This window comes from Fistularia commersonii, chromosome 35 (genome assembly GCF_037954325.1).
Source record: "Fistularia commersonii isolate RoL2024-O1a breed Wild chromosome 35, RoL_Fcom_v1.0, whole genome shotgun sequence".
NCBI classification, from domain to species: domain Eukaryota; kingdom Metazoa; phylum Chordata; class Actinopteri; order Syngnathiformes; family Fistulariidae; genus Fistularia; species Fistularia commersonii.
In genome coordinates, this window is record NC_141318.1 from 9,085,216 (window position 1) to 9,107,947 (window position 22,732).

The window sequence follows — 22,732 nt, forward strand, 5'->3', positions numbered from 1 at the left end:
CAGTATTTTTGCTTTTTCTCTAGTTCACTCTTCATTAGCAGACACCTGTGGCTTTTGTTGTTGAAATGTCTTGTATTTTTGCGTCCAGCCCTCTCTGAATATATACTCAGAGATTGGTTCCATCTTTTTTCCCTCCACCACATTTTGTCCCCCAATCCATGTCATGGTTTTTGTTCATCTTTTGCTAGAAGCCAACAGATCACACTGATGATCCCTGTTGACATATTTGTTGACAAAGGTGTTTCAATATGAATGGCCAAAATTTCTAAATGGAGGGAAAAAAGGGATGAACTTAATTTGGCTGCACTTTTAATCTGTATATCACATTATTTCCAGCCGCAGCAGCAGCAGCAGCAAGCTAAGGTATCTATCTGATATGAACCCAATATGTGACTATGTTTCTGTCATCTAAAACAGACAAATCTGAGTCTGTCTGACTTACTGGTCAAATGTGGATATCCTACATATTAATGTCATAAAGTTTTCAGACTCTCTTGCTGATACTGAAGGAATATTTTTTTTTTCTCTGAAGTATTTTTAAAACCTTCCCTGCTGTTAAACTTTTACTGTATAGCTTCACTTGTGCCTCCAGTTCTTGCAAACTGCCCTACTTTTTGTCTCATCATCCACATCCTGTCCCAAGATGTAATCAAGTTGTCATTTGCTGATGCATGCCACCTTTGCTGATAGAAGTAATGAAAGTATGAAAGTAAAAATATAGATAGGGCATATAGTTTTTTTATGGAACTAGATGAAAACGGAAATGAATATCAGATATAGATAATCTTTGAAGATGTTTAGTGTAAACGCAGCCTTTGAGACTTGCAAAGTCAGCTAAGTTACAATTAAGGTGTTATCTGCCCAATCATGAGTCATCGTTTAAATGTGAATGGGTGATTTAAGTGTTGACATGGAATTTGAACATTCGCTTTTATTCATTATTTACACTGCTTATCTTGTAGTCAGGGTTGTGGGGGGGCAGGAGCCTATCTTGGCTGTCATTGGTTGAGTGGTGGGGTTTACCCTGGAACAGTTGCCGGTGGATTACAGGGCTACAAATTAAGACAAACAGCCATTCGCCCTCTCATTCACGTGTCTTGGCAACCCTTTTAAGGTCTCAAATTAACTTGGCTCGTGTTTTAGACTGTGGGAAGGGAACTGAAGACTTGGAGGAAAATCCATAAGGACAGAATATGAAAACTTCACACAGAAAGACACCCGGTCAGAATCAAACCAGGGACTGCCACTCGCCAGCTGCCGATCATGGATTAATGTGTTTATGTGTGTTATATGTCTTTTGTTAATATTTTTAGGACAATACGTCAACATTTGCGCCATCAATTCCTTAGCGCGCCTCAGAATTAACATTATGTGTCTATGCTTGAGTGTGTGTGTGTGTGTGTGTGTGTGACAAGGTTAATTGGTTAAGCCTGGCTCGTTTCAATTTTGCATTTTACTCTGTCAATAAGCATATAAAAACTTCAAACCATGAATGCCTTTTTTGAGTCCTGTCCGAGTTATGTATTCCATTTGTCTGTCCGCTGCAGGAAACCCTCCGAAAAACATTGGACACCCAATCTCCAGACCACCAGTCATCAGAGGTAGGTAGCTGATCAAGCTTAGCCAAACTTAGTCTTGGATCATGCACACACACACACACACACACACACACACACACACACACACACACAGACAGACACACACACACACACACACACGCACACGCACACGCACACACACACATACACACACACACATCCCTTTTGCCATGTTAGCAAAGCCTTGTGATTTATCACATCAGCTTTGACCATCCAAACACGGTTATTCAGTGATGCAGCAAAACACACTACAAGACACAATTAGCTAACTTCTCTAAATTCTAGTCAATGATATAATATGGCATAACAAGAGAATAACTACTGGTACCCTGTTGCTTTTTTTGTTTGTTTGTTTGTTTGTTTCTTAATATGTTTTTTTCACTACATACAATGCATTTCGAGATTATTCAAGTATCTTCAAGTTATAACTTCAGGTTATTTTATAACCTTCTCTATCCTCTACATTTGCGTAATGCATTTTAGATATTAATGCAAACATCAGAGTTTTACTTGACATTTTGTGGCTTTATTTAAAATTCAGCTCGCTGGTCTCTGGTGTAAAGACATAAGAGCAAGTTTTCCTTTTTTCATTTTTGACCAACTATGAAAATGTTTATTTTTACCTTACCTTTAGCTTCTTTCTCTTTTTTCCAAGTCCTCTGTGAAATGTCAGCCACCAGATCAGTGAAAATGAAGCAGTCACACAGTGATAATTGACTCCTCGTCACTCTGTATGTCCACATACAGTAGGTGTCTGTTCTATGTGATGATTGCTTCGGAGAAAAAAGGAAATACATATAAAGTAGAAAGAAATAAATGTGAATTATATATAAATATAAAAATATTCCAATAAATAAATATAGCTATATATACATATATATATTTAGCATTCTGTTCACTCTGAGGCGACATACTAATGTGCTTACCATACCAGACACCATATAGAGATGTGATAACTATGTGTCTGACACTTATTCTTTCCTGACAAGCTGCTGGCTTTACAGGGCACTTGCATGATTCTCGCATCACCCTTAGTGTAGTTTCGGTAAAAGGTTGACTCTGGTCTCTTTAACTTTGAGCAAAAGTGACAGAACCAGACTCTGTTTTTCATATTAAAGCTGAGGTGGGTGTCTTTTCACCATCTACAGGATATGATCAAACTTGGCCGACACCCGGGTTTTGCTGAAAAAAGGCACCATGATCAGATCTATTCACAACAAATATTGGCTTCCTGTCTAGCAGTGGAAATGAGTGGGAATAGAGAAAAAAATCACAAAGAGCATCCTCTCACTTACTGTTTTAACAGTGGTGTCCAGCCATGTGTAGCTTCCAGTTCTTTCATTTTTTGATGCTGAAATGTTTGTCACCCTGCAGAGGTAATAAGGAGCTGAATGGATTTTGGGTTTGAAGTGCTTGGAGATAGATCAACAGACCTTGGACACATTTGCTTTATTCCACAGCAGTTCCAAAGAAACTATTGGGTTCTGTCCGTAGGATGTATTTAAATCACCAGGAAATACGTTTCATATGGAAATCATCCATAAATAGCCAGCTGAGATAATATAAATACAAATGCCTCCAATCGTACACATTTGCATAACGGTTGCTTTTGATTAAAAAAAGAACGACTGTCAAAGTTAACATTCCCCCTGCCTGTGGGCTCTAAAAGGTGATGTACAGTATCTTATCTTCTACATATGTGGGGGGGATGTTGGATAGAGAAAGAGAAGGCACGTGACACAAATTACCATGGAGTAGAGAACTGTTGGATTTTGACTCCCTTTTTAACTAGTGGCTAGCGCTTCAGCCTCACAGCACAAAGGACCCTGGTTTGTTTCCGACAGGTGACCTTTCTGTGTGGAGTTTGCATGTTCTCCTCATGTCTGTGTGGGTTTCCCTAGATTCTCCGGTTTCCTCTCACAGTCCAAATACATGCGGGGGCTTAAATAAAAAAAATTGGAAATTTGCCCAGATGTACAAACAAGAGAGTGAACGGTTATCTGTCTGATTATGTAGGCCTGTGACTGAACGGCGACCAGTCCAGGGTGTACCCCTACTCTCGCCCGATGGCAGCTGACATAGGTTACAGCATTCCTCGGACCCTGTGTAGGATAAGCGGTAGCCAATAGATGGATAGATGGACCCGTTTAGTGATCCTGATTTGATACATTCAATCTGTTGTTTCCACAGTGCTGGGAAACACTTGAGATCAGATTGTTCTATTGTTGTTCGAGGAGTGCAAACATTTGTAGTAGGAGTCTCTAATGTTACACCTGGCATGGATCTGTGACATGAAAAAGTCTACCTAGAGAACCAATATTCATTTTATATCATGTGAAACATCGTTGTGTAACAGGGGGTATATTCAGACCAATAGGAAATCAACTTTGGGCGCAACTCAGATATTTTAAATGATACCCGGTTTTGTGTACTCTCCGTGTGGCTTACAAAAGCAACTGGCCCCGAATATAGGGTGCATAATGTCGCCTGGAACTGATATAGCTCTGTTGATATTACATCCTCACCCAATTTATGCACTGATGAGCCATATTTCTCAAAAAAAAAGGTCAATATTTTAATCTTGTGCAATTGAGTGTTGCAAATCTCCTATTTTTGTTCTGAATGCATGAGGGAGGGTAAAATGATGATATTGCCATGGCACAAATTGCTGTTTTTAATACTATAGAGGTGAGGGAGCTATTTTTATGATTCTGCCGATTAACCAAAATGCAGCAAAATAATGTAGTTTTGTTTGCCATGATAGATATCAACTTTTTTGTCCTCTGCATTGATTCTTTACCCTTTCACCTGTTTTGTGCCTTTAAAAAACAACCCAAAAAAAAAAAACAGTTTACAATGTTTGTCTTCAAGATATTTCTCAAAAATCAGCCTCCCAAAAGAGACATGAGACAAATAACATTAGAGTTTTATCATATTTCAAGGAATCACTACATTTTATTGCATCAGAATGTACAGATAGTCTCTCATGAACTGCACTCAGGTGCCTGAGATACTTCTTGTTCATAGTCAATTTGTCAGAAGACGCAAAATAATATTCGGCACTCTTTGTTGTCTGTGTGGAGTTTGCATGTTCTGCTTGTGTCGGAGTCAGTTCTCTGTTTTCCTCCTTCACTTTAAAAAGATGAGAAAATATTGCCTAGAATGACAGTGATGATGTTTTTATGTGTTTATACTTGACCCTGAGATTAAATGCAACACTGACACATTTTATGTCATGCATAGAATTGCTTATCCATGTCATATATAGAATTGCCTGTGGATGCGAGTCAAAGTTAATTTCTTATTTTATTATTATTATAAAATATTACTGTGGCTCATATGTTTTTCACGAGCTGACACCTACTTCTCCATTGACTCTAAAGGGGTCAATGTGTGTTTTCTTAAGGACACCAAGACCAGACATGGTGGGCTAAAATCTACGCTTCTTAAAGTTATCCAAATTAAGACTTAGATAAATATGTAAATTAATACATTCATTGTGACAGTCGTGGGCGGACCGCACAACTGCAAAAACAGAAGCTTCGAGTAGATGTTGGAGGTGGACGTTGAGAAGCTGGTATGGTGGTTATGTAACACCTATTGATTCGATCTTTGATAGCTTTGTTGGTACTCAATAACAATTCATTGCTACAATTCTTTATTAAGTGGTATTTTCATGTGGGTCTGTTTCCATACTAAGTAACTGTAATGAAAGTTTCCAGGACGTTGAGGAAATAGCACATATTTCTTCATTATTGCATATTGTAGGATTGGTCTAAGTCTGTAGCCTGATGTTGAATCACGAGATCTCATTTTTTGTGACAAATATGAAAATGTTTTGGGTTTATTCACTGTGAGTGCTAGACTTCTTCGATGTCCTTCAAATTTGTACAATTGCTTGAATTCCGAGTCGGATGAGCATTAGGCAGCAAATTTTCAGCTTGAATGGCATAACCTGTTTGTCATTGAGCCATCTCTCATTACAAATCAAAGAGCAGGAAGTTTTGTTCACTGCAACAGCCCTACCGTCTTCTCTTTAGAATGAGGTCCATTTGTAATGACATGTCTGACCTGCCGCCATGAATACCATTGACAGGACACATTTCACAAGCGCAGCTCAGCCACAAAAAAAGCAAATGATGTCATACCAGGTAGGGGAAAAAAACGGGTAACAATGTGAGATATAGATCTCTTCACATGTCTCCATCACCCATTGTGTGGGTGTTTTTTCTCTGCAGCATGACCTCCGGAATCCAACCAGTCTGCTTTTGCAAAGGTTTTGCAGAGCAACTTTATCCGGTCTGTGTGTCAATCGACAATATCTCTCCACTTGTGCACCGTGAAATAGATGGGCTACTCAACAAGTGGGGAGCCGAGGTGAAGCTCTAACCATCTTCCCTCCCTTATTAAACTTAAAGAGAATCCTCTTTGAAGCTTTTGTCAGCATGGGTGGGCACTTTGGCATTGGGTCATCCAATTGCAGCACCCTGAGGGAATGGAGGATTCCTTTACCTTCTGCCTCATGGACGTTTCAGTGTCTAGTATTTTTATTTATTTATTTTTTTGTCATTGAGACGAAACAGGCGAAAATAAAAAAAAAAAAAAAAAGGTCATTTGTTTTCAGGTAAAAATTTAAATGTCCTCATATGTTTCCTTATCTGGCTGAGAATTTTCAAATAGCAGTGGATGGAGCTGATGCCATATGCCTTTTTTTTTTTCTTTTTTTTTCTGTTATGATGTCCACGTCATATTCATATTCCCGTCAAATCTGTCTTTGCAAGCTCAGCCATACACAAGAAGTCCCCATTATAACAGAAAAGATACATGATTCAAACACACAGTGCAAGTTTTGGCACTTGTGTCTTACCACATTAACAGCCTTTGCAGCAGCACTTGAAGGGGAGAAGCCATCAAAGGATGCATTACGCAAGAAATGGCAACCGGGTCCCCTGTGGAATATTGTACCAGACACCAATAGGAGAAACTCCACCCCCGATGGTACTCTGAACCTGTGCGTGGGGGGAGCAGATGAGGGACATGCTCATGGTGGATGAAGATTTTCAGATTGGGTCCTGGCAGAGATTGAGCTGGAGGCTACAAGATCAAGTTGTCAGCATGTGAGTGAGCCATCCGCCCAATCAGAGTTTTACCTGCCCGACTGCAATCTGAGAGAGAGAGCAGGCTGACCTCCTGTGTGATAGATTCACATAACCTGTATCAGAATTACAGTTCAAAGCTCATAACTTGTTTAGGCATTTAATAGAAACAAGCAACGTGGTGATTCAGAATTAAAAAAAAAACAAAGCAAAAAATGAACTCTGCAGTGACTGAGTTACTGGAATGGAGGAATCACAACTCACCGTTACATATTTCATTCATCCGAATCATTAACTCATGATTCATGCGTCAATTATCTCTGAGGATCCTTTCTGAGCACAGCACCTGGCACACAGCTCACACACGGCTCCGAGGTGTATTGTCACTGGAATCTGAGTTCCCCCTGGGAGATCATCAGGGCCACATCCCGTCGTGGAATATTCCATTCTGTTCTGTATGGAGGAATGAGGGTTGAAGACATACAAAAAAAAAAAAAAAAAATACATTTATTGTACTCTTTTGTCACTCATTTCAGCAAGTGAAACACATTCATCACATACCTTCATTACACATAGAGTGAAATATTTTGTGCACTAATTTATTGAAATTTGAATATTGTGAAAAAGTCCAATATTGGAAAGTCATGGTGTCACATCTAAACAGATCATTAACTCAGAACACTTCTTCTTCTTCTTCTTCTTCTTCTTCTTCTTCTTCTTCTTCTTCTTCTTCTTTCAGCTTTTCCCTTCAGGGGTCGCCACAGCAAATCAATTTTCTCCATCTAACCCTATTCTCTGTATCCTCCTCTCTCACACCAACTACCTTCATATCCTCTCTCACTACGTCCATAAATCTTCTTAACTCAAAACACCTGCAGAGGTTTAATTATCCGTTAAATGGTCTCTCTGGGTCAGCCGGCTACATGATCATGAAGCGGTCTGACTTGACAGATATCCAGAAGACATTCATTGGCGCCCTCCACTACTGGATCCGAGAATATTCATAGAAAGTTGAGGGGAAGTTTGGTAGGAGAAGGTGCAACAGCAGCCTTGAGAGGATTGTCTCTTTGGGGGAGTTTCAGAAATAGTGTACGGAGGCTGGAGTCGCACAGACTAATCCTATACTGTTGCAATCCTCATGTCAAGCACTCCTGAAACAGAGACAATGTCAGAATTGTCTTACCTGTGGAGAAAAAAAACATTTATGTTTCAAATATTCTTTTTTTATTGCTCTTGTTCTAATTTTATGTGACCCTGGATATGGTTTTCATTATTTATAAGCCATAATTATCAAAATGAAAACATTTCAAGAAATAAAGGCTTGAAATACACAAATGAATAAAGGGAACACAAAAATAACACATCCTAGACCTGAATGAATGAAATATTCTTATTTGATACTTTGTTCTTTACATAGTTGAATGGGCTGACAACAAAATCACAGAAAAAATATCAATGGAAATCAAATGTATGAACCCATGGAGGTCGTGATTTGGAGTCACACTCAAAATTCAAGTGGAAATACACAATACAAGCTGATCCGACTTTGATGCAATGTCCTTAAAACAAGTCCAAAAGACTCAGTCTTGCTTCCTGAGTATATCACAGAAGTGTGATTGACTTGGAGTTACATTGCATTTACATTTTTTCAAAGCAGTATATTTCACTCTATGTGTAATGAATCTATATTAAATATGGGGTTTACTTTCTGAAATGAATGACGGAAAATAAATAAATAAATAAATAAATAAATAAATAAATAAATAAATAAATAATGAAATAATGAAATAATGAAATAAAATATAATGAAAAATATTTTCATGATACTCCAAATGTGTTGAAATGTACCTGTAGGCTTTATTAAACATCCTTTAACTTTAAACATCCTTTAACAACTTTATTAGACATCCACATACCCCCATTGTCCTCAAAGAATGATAAAAGTTCTAGTTTGCTCACAGCCAATGATAGATTAAAATTATTAGATGAGCTGTCGTATGAAACATTAGCAGTGATTAAATAAGGCCACTGAAGGCCAGTCCAAGAGGTTCCAACTATCAGGAAAAAAATAAGCCAGATGTAAATATTGTTTTGGGCAAAGATTGTTCTTGGGAGAAGGGGGAAAATATGGGGGACCATATATTTGTTGGTTTAGTTTAATTAAAGTACTGATGTAGTACTTTTCCAGTGTTTTGGGGTGAACACACAAATCATATGGTATTTGGGGCCATTTTTACTAATTCTAAGGCATCAATCTTTCTAGACCCTGAATTTCAAGTCAGCAATATTTGATTAATAGGGTTGGTATTGGAAGCCACATAAAGGAACCTTTTTAATGATCACAGACCATTTTGTATTATATGATGTCTGTAACACATGATGAAAACACCACCATCAACAACAACAATTGAAAAATACTGCGACTACAACTACTACTACTACTACTACTAATAATAATAATGATGCATATATATATATATATATCTTCTTCTTCATCTTATATATATATATATACACACATAAATATAAAAACACATTCATCAAACTGGACCTTTGCGTATAAGTTCACAAAAAATGCACCAATTGACATATCCTATGATTTAACTATGATTTAAAAGTAATGGGTAATCATAATTTTATAAGTTTGAAAGGGAGTTGGGGATTGTTAAGTCAATATACGGACTAAGAATGTTAAGTGAACTCTTTAACCGCTGTACATTCTGGAGGAATATAAAAGTAATGTCTTGTTTAATTACGCTGGCATTCAGTTTTGTTATTTCAGATGATTTGACTATTTTCCTGTTGTTTTACATGAGTAACCTTAGATGCTTGAGGTGTGAACTTTGCATTTGGGGAATTTTCTGTGGGTGATAATGATCCTTTATTTTCTGTTTGACGAAATTCAAAAAAAAAAGAAAAAGAGGCCAGTTGTTGTTATTTAGCTCTAGCGGTCCAGCTGTATGTAGTGACAGGTAATTACACGTTTGCATTGTTGCACTTTTGTTCTATGTAATGAGATAAAAGTAGTAGGGGTAGTGTGAAACATACACTCGGTTGAAAAAAAAAAAATCTTAATTTTAGGAGATGAGACAAAGTGAAGAAATGGAGGGCGAGCAGAAAGCTCAGCGGGTGGAGAGCGTTGATCACACAGCTGTGCTGGGATGCTTTTCCAGGCAGGGTTGCACATCAACCCCCGTCGAGCTCCACCAATTTATAGTCTCTCACTGACGCTCTCAATTTTATGTCTGAGGGGCTTTAACTGTGCAGGTATATGTGTGTGTGAGTGTGTGTGAGTATGTGTGCTTGTGTCTGTGATTTCTTGTCAAACCAAGAATTAAATTGATTTAGCTCACTTGGACATGCATCATGGCAGTATTCAACACAATTTATGTGATTTTTTTTTTCTTTTTCTTTTTCTCTCAAGAGAATAAGCCTTGACATTTTGCTGTTCAAATATAACACCACAATAGGTTCTTTCCCCATCATTAGAGCTGGTAAGGACAGGTCTTGCCTGGAGAATGTCGTCCAATTACTTGTAAAAGTTCTTTGAAAGGCTTTTGCTATTAAAAATGACGCTTACTGGAGGACATTTATCTACATGTTAATTTTCTCGACCCCCAATTTGATTCTCCATAAATCATGGACTTCAAATTGAAGTTGTTTTGCTCTTTATCAGCAGTCACGAAACACTGTGCAGTCTAATACGTTTATTTCATTCATTAAACATCTTTCTGAAAGCAAGACATGACCAGAAATATCTAAAGAAATTAACAAAAAAATATCTCGATAAAAACAGAAGGAAAAAGAAACTGAAAATATAAATCAGGTAAAATTTACATATCTATCGATCGATCTATTAGAAATATATACTGTAGAACTCGGAATTCATGTGATAGATATTTCATTCAAAGTAAGTATTCCATTCAAAGCAAAAAATGAGTGAAAACAGAAACAAAATATATCCCCTCATAGAATTTGTGGGTAATATAACCATATTGGAAATAGTCTTGGATACACGTGATTTAAAGATATTGTATCTCATAAAATGTGTATAAAATTATTCTTAAGCTCGCAATTCTTAGTAAACACAACTCCAATGATGCATGCAGTTTGTTTAGTCGAATACAGCAATGTATTATCTGATTTCCCCCAGGAAATGTCATTTAGTTAGAAAATAGTTAAGGAAAGCATTTCCAAAACTATTGCTCTCAGATCAGTAGCGTTCCAATACTCTCCTCGGTCCGTTTGAGTTGCAGCCCTTCCGTCATGGAGTTCATGGTCAACAGCAAATCATTATTAATGATCGGTCATTTGGCTGGTCTTGGCGCAGCTGCCACCTGAGGCAACATTTCAACGAGTGCCAACGCAACTGATCGCTCCATTGGCCATCGGTGGCACACCGCATCAATCTAATTGTCTAAAATTGCACAGTCTTAATTTTGTTTCAGATTTTTTGGGAGGGTGCTATTTTCTCTTTTATTTTTCATTTTAAGGGAAAAAGGAACTAATAGCAAATGATCACTTGTAAATTGTTTCCTATCTGGTGTCTTTAGGTGGCCGTGAATTGCTCAGCTCAAAATTTTAGTCTGATGGTCCCGGTGTTAGATTGAGTGTCTGCTTGCATTCATATGTTCTTCTCGTTGCAAGCCACGAACATTCAGGGAAACTTCTCACAGTTAAACTGCAGCATCTCAGTTTCTTGTCAAATTTATCTGCTTTCTGCAGAATAATGTTTAACCAAGGCTCATCAAATAAAGAATTATAACCAGTAGAAACCTATTGACAATTTGTCTCAGAACCCAGACTTCAGTATTACACAAATTATATTAGTAAAAATACCTGATCACACAGAATCATGTGGAGCCAAACTCCATAAGATAATGCCATTATACTATATTGTGCATATTTTTGTCTTTTAACTTTAGCGTGTGTTTTGGGTTTATAGATGTAAAAGGACCACAGGAAAGGTGGGGAACAAATTAATTCAAAAAATACAAAATTTCAGAATAGGTCTGAAGGGTAATTGTCTGAAGGGTATGTTACTCATTATTCCATTTTATTTATTTATTTGTTTATTTTATTTTATTTTTTCCAAGATAGATTAAGTTTTATCTTGAGCTTCATCTCAGCAAGAGAAAGATGTGCAACAGGGCAGAGTTTAGGTGCCATGTCCATTTTCAATTCTAGCTGAAGAACAAAAGGTTCCACCATAACATAATATCTTGGACTGCAATTTGGATTTTATTTCTTAGCAATTCATAAAAGGAATACCATTAATGAAGGACTATAAAAAAATCCATGAGTAAATAAATCCATTAACTAGTGGATATTCCACATTCAAATCTTTTGATTTTACCTGTGAAATGTAAAAGGTTCACGCTGGCTTGTATTATGCCTTCAAAGTCATTCATCAGGCCAAAAGTAATGACCGTCACTTCAATTAACATGGCTTAAGAAAACATCTCAGCAACCGCCGATCCTGTTGTGGCTTAATGGTGATGAGGCAGTGATACCAGTAAGCCTTGTAATCAGTCTTTTTTTCAAGGCTTTTAATTTGTAACATCTTCATTTTTCGAGCCAACTTTCCTTCCTGGCTGTCTGGAGCATCTGTTCTCTTTCAAACTGTATTATGGATTTATGTTCCTCATGTTTGTTGAGAATGAGTAAGTAGCTCCAGGCTTCTACATGCTTGTGATTCATTTAGACCGAAACAGATTCGAAAAAGAGAAGACACACAAATACTAATCAGACGACACTGAACAGGTGGCGAGGCGAGAGGAGTTGCGTCGAGCCAAAATGGTAGAGAGAATAGCGGCAGACAGGGCTGCCAGGGACTCATTGAAATGACACTGATTAATATCATTGTAGTATGGGTGATAAAGAAAAGGGCAAACAAAGGCACAAAGAAGTGAGTTTTACATATGAGGGGTCCTTGCAAAGTATATGGGACAACACAAAAACGGGGGCATGAATAAAGAACACGCCTTATGGGTTACTAAATGTTACTTAGTAGTTACTGGTGAATGCAGCATTTTCTGAATTTAAAGTCTTAAAGAACGGGGCTCTAAATGAATAGTCGAACCTGCGCTGGTTTTTGAAAGTTAATCACTATTATGTCACGGATCACGACAAATGAGGTTATTTTTATTACAGCACTTAGCACAAGCACGCTCATGTGCGCGCACACACGGGCCTGCCTGCATCGGCATCCCTGTACAATAATACAAGTGTTGGAGATAGCATTTGTCTTAAGTAAGACTTCCAGTGTCAGTTTTTAATTCACATGGTACTCATGAGAAAAGCCCCGCAGCTTATCATCATCATGTTCGTCTCTAAATAATATTCATAAACTACAGCATGCGCACGTGCCCACACACACATGTGCACGCACATACACACATCCATGAACAGATCATTCATACATGACAGTCACCAACAAATGGCAACAAGTGAATACACAACATTGATTTGTGCTCTCCCGGCCCACACGTATAAAGTTTGCTCTTGATGCACCGATATAAAAATGCACAAATTTGCTAAATCACCTGCATACTCACAAACACAAATGTGTATTGGTTCACAAACACACACACACACACCCACACACAACTGTGCAAACTCTCTTTCCCCTTTTGTGTTATTATAGCCGAGCTCTATCTGACTGTGACTAAGTGAAGGGCTGTCTTCATTTGTTTCAATCTGAACCACTAATGTTCCCAGTGCCTTAAGCTAGCACCATAGGTCACACACATTAGTGTGTCTGAGTGTGTGTGCATGTGCATGTGTGCGTGCGTGCGCGTATGTGTGTGTGCGTTTAAGTGAAAGAAAGTATGAGGGATATAGAGAGGGAAGTGGAAGTGTTGTTTAAAGATGAGCACAATCTTTGTTGGTGTATGTATTTTTAGAAAACAAAATATCCTTACATAGTGAGTGATTAATAATTCAAATATATGTAGCTATTCTTTATGAATCAATTTCACATCTAAAGATATATCAGCAGTATCCAACCCTACAAGGGCATTTCCAAGGATCAAATATATCAAAAAATATGATTTTGTGTGTGTGTGTGTTTACAGAATATTGAATAAAACAATAAAGAGATAAATTCTTAAAGAGAACGGTGAAGGTCAATTTCTCTCACTCTGGAAATTGCAAAACAAATAAACAGAGCTTCAAACCATGAGAAGATCTCAAATCTCAGTCCAATAAGTAAATCCATAATGTCAGCTTTGGAACAGAGAATGTCTGATTGTTGCTTTGTGTCTGAGCTCATGAAGGGGCTTCATTATTTTTTGCTTTTAAATAAACAGCTCAAATTGATTTATGTTTTATGAACATTGCTGGGAGTTGGGAGTGGCAGGGCTTAAAATAATTCGAGGGGTCTCAGGGGAAGACCTCATGCGCAAACATTTCTTGACGGGTGCTCCCCATTTGTTTCATCTTTTCAGTTTCAGTGGCCAGCAGATACTATTTCACCATCTTTTTTTTCTTTTCTTTTTTTTTTTTTTTTTTTAAATAAATGTTAAATTTCCTTTCACATTTTTGCAAATTTACATGACCACACATAAAATATTGGATTCCAATTTGCGGGTGAAGTCAGTTGTCAATGGCTCATTACAGTGTTACAGCACAACAAAGCATTCGATTATTTTTGCCCCGACTGTCCCAGAGCACCATCTTCAGTCTTCTTGGAAACAAATCCCATCTGATGGGGATCACAATCTCACTTTGTGTCTCGCTTTACCGTTTCGGAAAACAGCTCAAGAAAGACACACAAAGGTAAAGAGTAACACACACGCACACATAGTCACACACTCGATACTGCACTCCTGTGGAATCCTGCTCCAATCTAATTATGGAAGATATGGAGAGCTGCTGGACTTCTCTCCTAGCGACTGATCTTTTTGCCGTCACCCCCTCGCACTCTCCTCCTGATGCATTTCAAGGGGGTTTGGTCAGCAGGGTGTTATAATCCTTGATTGTAAACCCCCAAACATTACCACCATGCACATCTCTTTATGAATTTCTAGATGTAGACAACCCAGGTCTGGTCTCATAAAGGGAAAATCTGTTTGAGTCATCTTCCTTGTCTTTTTATTTTTTTAAATCAAATACATTCGCTCTGCTTTTCTACACGGGAGTCAGATTTTGTTTCATTGAAAGATAGGATTGTGCACATATTGATCATCTGCAACCACCTGCCTCGCTCTGCCTGATGTTCTGTTTCATAGATGCATTCATGAAAATATTGATAACTGTCTGCTTCTCTGCTTGAACTCACTTACTTAAATAGTTGCAGAAAACCACAGACTACCATCTAACGTGCACATAAATAAAGATTTTTGAGACTTTCAATCTCCTATTAGTGTCTGGTTTTGGTAATGAAAATCAAATGAGAGAAGTTGATGTTAAAAAAATATGTTTCTTCAACATTTCTTAGACCTATTTGAATGAACAAATTGGGGTCGGGGGGGATGTCTGCAAAAATATTTCTTTCAGACTTTATCTGATGCCTGAAACTCTTTCCTAGTCCCACCAAAGTAAAGTCTTGGTTTATTGAAAAGGCTGTGTTGATGAGGAACATAGCATACTGGGAGAGAGCTGCAAAAAAGACAGGAGAAGAACGAGCCACCGCGAGCAGTTACAGACGGCTGCTCTTTGCTCTCTGATTATTCACATTTTGAAATTCTCCACTAAAACATTGACTTGTGTATCCAGAGTGCACTCACATGTTTGCTTCTTCCCACATACTGTAGATTTTAAAACCAGTTTACCAGGATATTAAGGACATGCAGCATTAATGCTAAACACTGTGCTCGCAAGCAACCTTTGACATCTTCACTATCCAAAGAACCAACAGGCCCTGCTTTGCTTGCTCACATGTGCTGTTCATTGTGGACTTCAAGCGAAACTGCAATTTGATTTCATGTTGAAATGCACACTTAGCTTAATATCTTATGCAAGTGGTACAGCCTGAAGGACTAAGATGGGTTCCTCTTCCCCTGAGCTCAGCACCCACAGGAAGGGCCAAAGGGGTCGGGTGCAGTGTGAGCCGGGCGGTGGTTGGAGCGGGGGAACTTGGCCTTCCAATGAGGAAGCAGAGCTGGGGGACTCACCTATTTCCAGGGCTGAGGTTGCTGAAGCAGTCAGAGTTCTTCGGTAGCAGGAACCCGGGGGTGGTTGAGGTTTGTCCTGGGGTCCTCAGGGCTCTGGATGCTGTAGGGCTGTCCTGGCTGACATGCCTCTGCAGCATCACATGGATGTCGGGGCAGGACTGCTGGACTGGTAGACCACCCCTCTCTCTACCCTCGGCAGGGTCGTCAAATGAGCATGAGAGTTTGACCGACCAGTCGACATGTGTTTTGTGGAGAAGATATTCCATTGTGTCTTGCAGGCTTTCCTGTGGGGGATGCTCTGGGAGTATGGGGTACCAAACCCCATTATACAGGATGTTTGTACCCTGTATGATTAGTGTTGGTCCGCAGTGACGGTTGGAAGTTGGACCGGTGAGAGTTGGATTCCCTTTGTCACCGATTCTGTTCATAACCTTTATGGACAGAATTTCTAGGCACAGCCAGGGTGTCGAGGGGATCTGGTTTGGTGGTCGGCGGTGGAGTCTCTGCTTCTTGCAGATGATATGGATCTGTTGGCTTCATCGGGCCATGATGTTCAGCCCTCACTGGAACGGTTCACAGCCGAGTGTGAAGCAGCCGGGATGAGGATCAGCACCTCCAAATCCGAGACCATGGTGCTCAACCAGAAATGGGTGGAATGCCCACTCCAGGTTGGGGAAAAGGTCCTGCCCCAAGTGGAGGAGTTCAAGTATCTCAGGGTCTTGAGATAGTAGTCGGTAGTTACCTAAGGAACGAGATCGTGGTTACAAGCAGCCAAAATGAGTTTTCTCCTCAGGATGGCCAGACTCTCCCTTAGAGATAGGGTGGGAAATTTGGTGTAGAGTCCCTGCTTCTCCGAATTGACAGGAGTCAGATAGGGTGACTCGGGCAACTGGTCGGGAGGCTTCCTGAGGTATGCCGGGCATATCCATCTGGGAGGAGGCCGGGGGAAGACCCAGGACACGCTGGGGAGACTATGTCTCTAGCCTGGCCTGGGAATGCCTTGGGGTCCCCCCAGAGGAGCGGAACCATGTGGCAGGGGAGAGGGAAGTCTGGGCCTCTTTGCTCCGGCTGCTGCCCCTGCGACCCGACTCCAGATAAGCAGGGTAAGATGGACGGATGGATGGACAAACTGTAAAATAGAAACTGGAGAAACCCCTTCTGAACAAATCAGCAAGAATTCACAGATGTTCCTAGAAAATTATCAAATGAACAAATTAATTAAAAAAAAAAAAAAATCTTGTCCCTATGGGATCCATTTGACTTTGTTTTATATAAAGCACAATAAGAATACTGGTAGTCATCAGAGATCATCATCATTAGAGAGACATGTTCTATATAATCAATAGATAGATACATTGAATTAAATAGCTGGAATAATAGAGCTATTATTAAACACATGCATTTTCACATAATTATCAAACATATTACGGCATTAAAAATAAACTAAGCAAATAAATGAATAATTACAAACATAAATAAATGAATAAATGAAAACATATACGCATACACATGTACATACACACAAAAATAAAATCTGAATCATCTTGAATCATCAGCAAGAAACAGTCTATAATGACCAGGAATTCACTAAATATATGAGGAAGAAATGGTCAAGCAGGCATCGAGAGACTTCTTGACAATTTCTGACATTGTGTGCAAACTAAAATAAAGTATTCCAAAACAAAAGAATAATACCCATTTGCCTACGGTATTATTTAGAAAGCAGTGGGTCCTTTTGAAAATATTAATCAGCGGTGTTTTCGCTAGATACGCAGCAAATGCTCCGATTTGGCAACTGGAAGCTGCACAGAATAAATCAATTGGGGACAATAATGAAGCTCCCGCAACAGATCATTTGTACTTATAACAAGCGCTTCTAACATGCTATAGAATTAAAGCGTTTCTTTGTCATTTTTCTCCGCTGGAACTCCTCTCACTAATGTTGCTGTTCTCCCGGCGCAAGGAGGCCTAATGGCTCCAATGGGAGTGACACCAAACTGTCTTTGATAAATTGTTTTTAAATTACAACATAATTTCATTTAGGCAGCAATTTCCACAAGACTCCAACAGAGAACCCATTCGGGCTGCACGAGGATGGGCTTTACGGAAAACACACACCGTCTCGCACACACTCATGCAAATGTGCACGGGCCGGTCCGCTCTGGTGAGGATAGTGTTACTTGACCTGCAGCCCAGAGACTAACCTAATTACTTCCTCCAAACTACTAAAGTGGTCATTAAGGACACTCTCTCTCCGTCTCTTGCTCCCTTTTTCATCCTCTCCTCTAAACCCTTTCTGTCATTTTTCTTAATTATGTCTCTTAATCTGTTTGTTTTTCCCTTCATGTTTTCACCCACTCTTTCTCTTTCATGGCCGAACCATCTTCGATTTCCTATGATCCCCCGGTTTCTGAGTGTCGCTCATTCTTCTTTCTGTTCATCCCACTATCTCTGTTTTTTTTTTTTTTTTCTGCTTGTTTGTCTCAGTCTGGTCTTTGCTGGTAAAAGCTTTCAGTATTGCTTGTGCTCGTGTTACTGCTAAGATGACCAGGTGTGCATTATTACAGCACACGCACACACAAAAACAAGTAAAAACACATATACCGTCATTACATTTTTCTTCTTTTTTCTTCTTTTTCTTCTTCTTCCTCCTCTTATATTGTTGCAACACCCAACTCCCAACTCCTCCACTCATTCCCAGGCACACATACTCACATACATGCACACAAATAATTTTGCACTCTTTTGCTTTAGCATCACAAGTAATTGTATTTCCGATATGAAGACTATGACTCCCCCAGGATCTGATTGTCTTCAACACTGTCATGACTTACGGAACACCAATGGGATGATCTACCTGATCAGTTACTAATGCAATATATCCAATGACACACACACACACACACACACACACAGACGCACACACACACACACACACATACACAGTTAATGCATACGGGTGCTTAATAGAACTACAGAGTGAATGGGAAATCAACACTGTGCTAATGTGCTTAATAAGCACCGCAAAAGAAATTGAGTGGACGGGAGACGGTTCTCTCACCGCATTAAAGGTAGAGATGCATCCAGTCAGACAACTTCCAGGGTCATGTCTATGACCTGAAATGCGCTCCCATTTAGTCTCCCCCCAATCCATCCCCACCCTCACCTTATGCATTGAAAAAGTGTAATGACAGAATAGACCTGTGGTCAGAGTGCTATTAGAGCTGATGCAAGAATTAAACTGTGAACTTCAAAGAGTGAGATGAACATTGTAATATTACAAAATGTGGTAATACTTCATGTTTTAGTGCTGTTATAAGCATTGATTCGTACAGTGGTTGGCTACCCAAGGCTCTGGGGCCTCGTGTGGCTGACTGTGGCTTTGGAAAATAATACAATGAGCATTTAATTGAAATGCATTGTATTCAAGTTTTTTTTCTTAAGTGCAAATCTAAATTTGAAGATCATGGTAACCCTCTAGCGTTAAATATAATGTGTTCAATTTCTTGTCTTAATAAAATATGCGTCACAACAGCCAATTTGCATCACCCATCAGCATGTGATTTATTGAGCTTTTACGGTGTGCAAAAATCCCGATTACCAGTGAAAATAAATATCTTAATTGGCAACTTAATTTGCAAACATATATGTTTCAGTGTAACAGACATTTGTTTTATTCAGGTTGACAACTGGTTATTATTATTCGCACGCACCAGTACATGGAGCGTGCAGGAATCAGCCGGATAATGGGGTGTGTGTGAAAAAAGGACAGTGACAAGCAGTAGCAGATGGCTTTTTTTGGTTTCCATTTTTGATTTGCTGCAGGTGGATAATTTAAGTTCAGTTTTTCATTTCACAATTATGAGGACTCAGATGGACTTTGATTATGTTATTTGAAAATTCCCCTCAATCCTCCATCCTTTTTGAAGGTGTTCAAAATGTTTTTGTTACATGAAAAAATACAATTTTGTTTTCCCTGTAGCAATTTCATGAATTTCATGGGCATTATATTTTTTCACACAAAGCATAAAGGTAAAAAGACAATATTTGCAGTGTTGTCTTCATTTTAGATGTCCAAAGGGTATTGCTGATCCCAGTTTTTTTTATTTTTTGTGGGAAATGAGTCCAAATGTCCCTTGGTTAATGGGCAGTCCATCAGTTTCAAACCCTTTATTTCAGTTTCCTCCATGTAAAAGTTTAGTCAGCTTCTAAAATGTTTATTGTATTATTTAAGCACTTTTAATAAGCATAACCTAAAGCTCATAGCTCAAAAAATATAAATTTATCTGATTATCTGTGGTGTTACGAGTTAACTGATAAATAAAGATGTAATAGTCTTAATAAAGCAACTAGTAATCTTATAAAAGGCTCAAAAAAGGTGACACAATTTTATCTGTGGTTTTATAAACTCGAACTGCTTTACATTTGATTATAAGCATTTAATAATGAACTGTTTAATGCTTGTTTTACTGAAAATATTAATTTGGATTTCATATTAGAAAATAAGTGATTTATAGAAATAAATTTTAAAAAATAATAGCACAGTAGCTCACTGGACCCAGTATTCCTTGTCTATGTACAGGACACAGGACACCTGGAACTGTCACACCTCGTAACTTACATTTTGCTGAGCCTCGCTATTTCCGACTAACAACAGCCCCCGAGGCTTGTAGCATCATGTGCCCAGGAGACAAGAGAACAAAGAACGGTATTCCCGGGCGGAAAATATAAACTCACATCCGCATGGAAAGTGTTTTATTTATCTTGTACATGAGGAACCTGACTGTGTGTGAAAGTCAGAGCCAGGCGCGAAGGGATCACTGATGGCGAGTAACATGTTTACTTTACACTTGGGTAAGATACTGCTCAATTTATGGGTTTAAAAGAAACCTTGCACTAACATCATGTGAAGAAACATCACAATTCATTCACATTAATTCTCAAACTGGAAAGAGAATGAATGAATAAATGATTATATATTTTTAAACCATTCTGTGTTAATTGTAAGTGATAGTGAAAGCATAGTTGCCTTTATTATTAGCTTTTTAGATGCCAACAAGTATTCGGGGGGATATTAATTTATTCATTCCATTGAATCTAATAAATGTCATCCAAGCGTTTGAAAAGACCGGAGTCAATACTTTTGAGATTTAACCCAACTTTTATTCTAAAAGATACTAATTTGTGGTCTTAAGATGAGCTAAATATTTATAATTACTTTTTTATGCTGCAGTCGCTGGATCAAACAGCAGAATTGTGCTAATCAGTTTTTTAAATACTTAAATTTTTACTGACAATCCACTATTAATATTTTTTCCTCTTAGTTTGCAGTTATTATGTGTACACTTAAAGAATGTCAACATAATTAAACAGCCTTTCATGAATTACTTCACTTGATCTATAACCTGTATGCATGTGATTAATTGTGGAGAGACAGATCACTTATAACAAGAGCTGTTCAAAGATGTAATAACATCTATAGATATAAAGTAAGGGTGTATTTAATTTTACAGATCAAATGAAAAGCAGCTTATTACTGAGCGCCTTTAGCTTTTGTAGCACTCTGATAAATATCGCATTTTGTCCAGAAGACAAAATCATGCTTTTTTTTTTAAAGAAACAAAGGGTGGATTTAATTTTAGGGGAAGGGGAGCAACTCTGCACACACAGTCCCAAGCAATCTGGAAAATTTGATCTTTTTTGTAGAAAGTATATTAAGTATAAGAATAAAAGGTCTGAATGTGGTCAATGTGCACAATCCTCAAAACATCATTTGGAATCAGTTGAGAGTCAATTAATGTAAACTATGTGTTAAAAGTATAAACCATCAGCAGGTACATGCAATACCATTTTCTTTTCCTTTTCTTTGGAAAAAAAGACAGACTCACACATATCTATACACACACACACACACACACACACAGGCACGCACACGCACGCACGCAGGCAAACACACACACACACACACACATATATATATACTGTGTGTGTGTGAATAAATGTATAGATGTGTGTGTGTGGATGGGTGTGTGTGCGCTTGTGAGTGTGTGTACTTTTTCTTTACGCTTCTCTTCCTCTCCATTTGATCTCAGGGCCATTTGAATGTGGATCTGAGTGTGTGCAACGGCGAGCACGACTGGCCAAATGACCTCTCCAGGGGCAACTGCAACAGCCTTTATCTTATGAATACTTATAAAAGTGCCATCTTTACACACGCAGACACACAAAAACACACACTCACACACATACGTACACACATATACCCCCCCCCCCAAACACACACACACACACTCACAAAAAAAAACTGAGGGAACTGTGCATTGAAAAGTTGTAAACATTGGGATCCCATGTGGCTGTCAAAACGCCCTTAAATGAAGCTGACCAGCCAAGAACCTTGCAATTTCAAGTCATAGTTGACTTGTTCAAATCCACACATACGAACATACATAGAAAGAGGGAAAAAAATAACAACATTCAAAGTACAAAAAAAAAAAAAAAAATCCATTGCTCAAGGTGGGCATCAAATTACCCCAAATTATAAGTGCAGACTATGAAATTAATTGTAAAATAGTGATAAATGACATGACAGCAATGCCATAAATGATTATATGGAAAATCAGTTATCTCCAAAAAAGCAATACCATGCAGTACCATGAAATACTACCTCTACCAATCCTCCTACTACTACTACTAATAATCATAATACAATTATGATTTAGAAAACATGGAGCAAGGAAACAAAGTTCTCATTAGAATTATTAGTTTCCTCTTCATATTTTTTACAGACTCCATTGACAAGGACCCACCAGAGAGTCCAGACTCCCTGCATAGAGCACAAAGTACACAGTGAGGACAGAAGGAATCAAATCTTTATGGAAGCTGTTTTACTTTCCTTTTTTCCCTTTGACAGTCACCGTGCTCA

The 22,732-nt window shown here is 38.5% G+C and overlaps 1 long non-coding RNA gene across 1 annotated transcript; it reads left to right on the top strand.

Moving 5' to 3' along the window:
• The first annotated feature begins 1,173 nt into the window (after window positions 1-1,173).
• On the top strand, window positions 1,174-22,047 carry LOC147214087 (uncharacterized). The gene is made up of 3 exons (XR_015104496.1): window positions 1,174-1,221; window positions 1,548-1,601; window positions 21,903-22,047. It is a non-coding gene; the product is annotated as an uncharacterized LOC147214087 (long non-coding RNA).
• The last annotated feature ends 685 nt before the right edge of the window (window positions 22,048-22,732 follow it).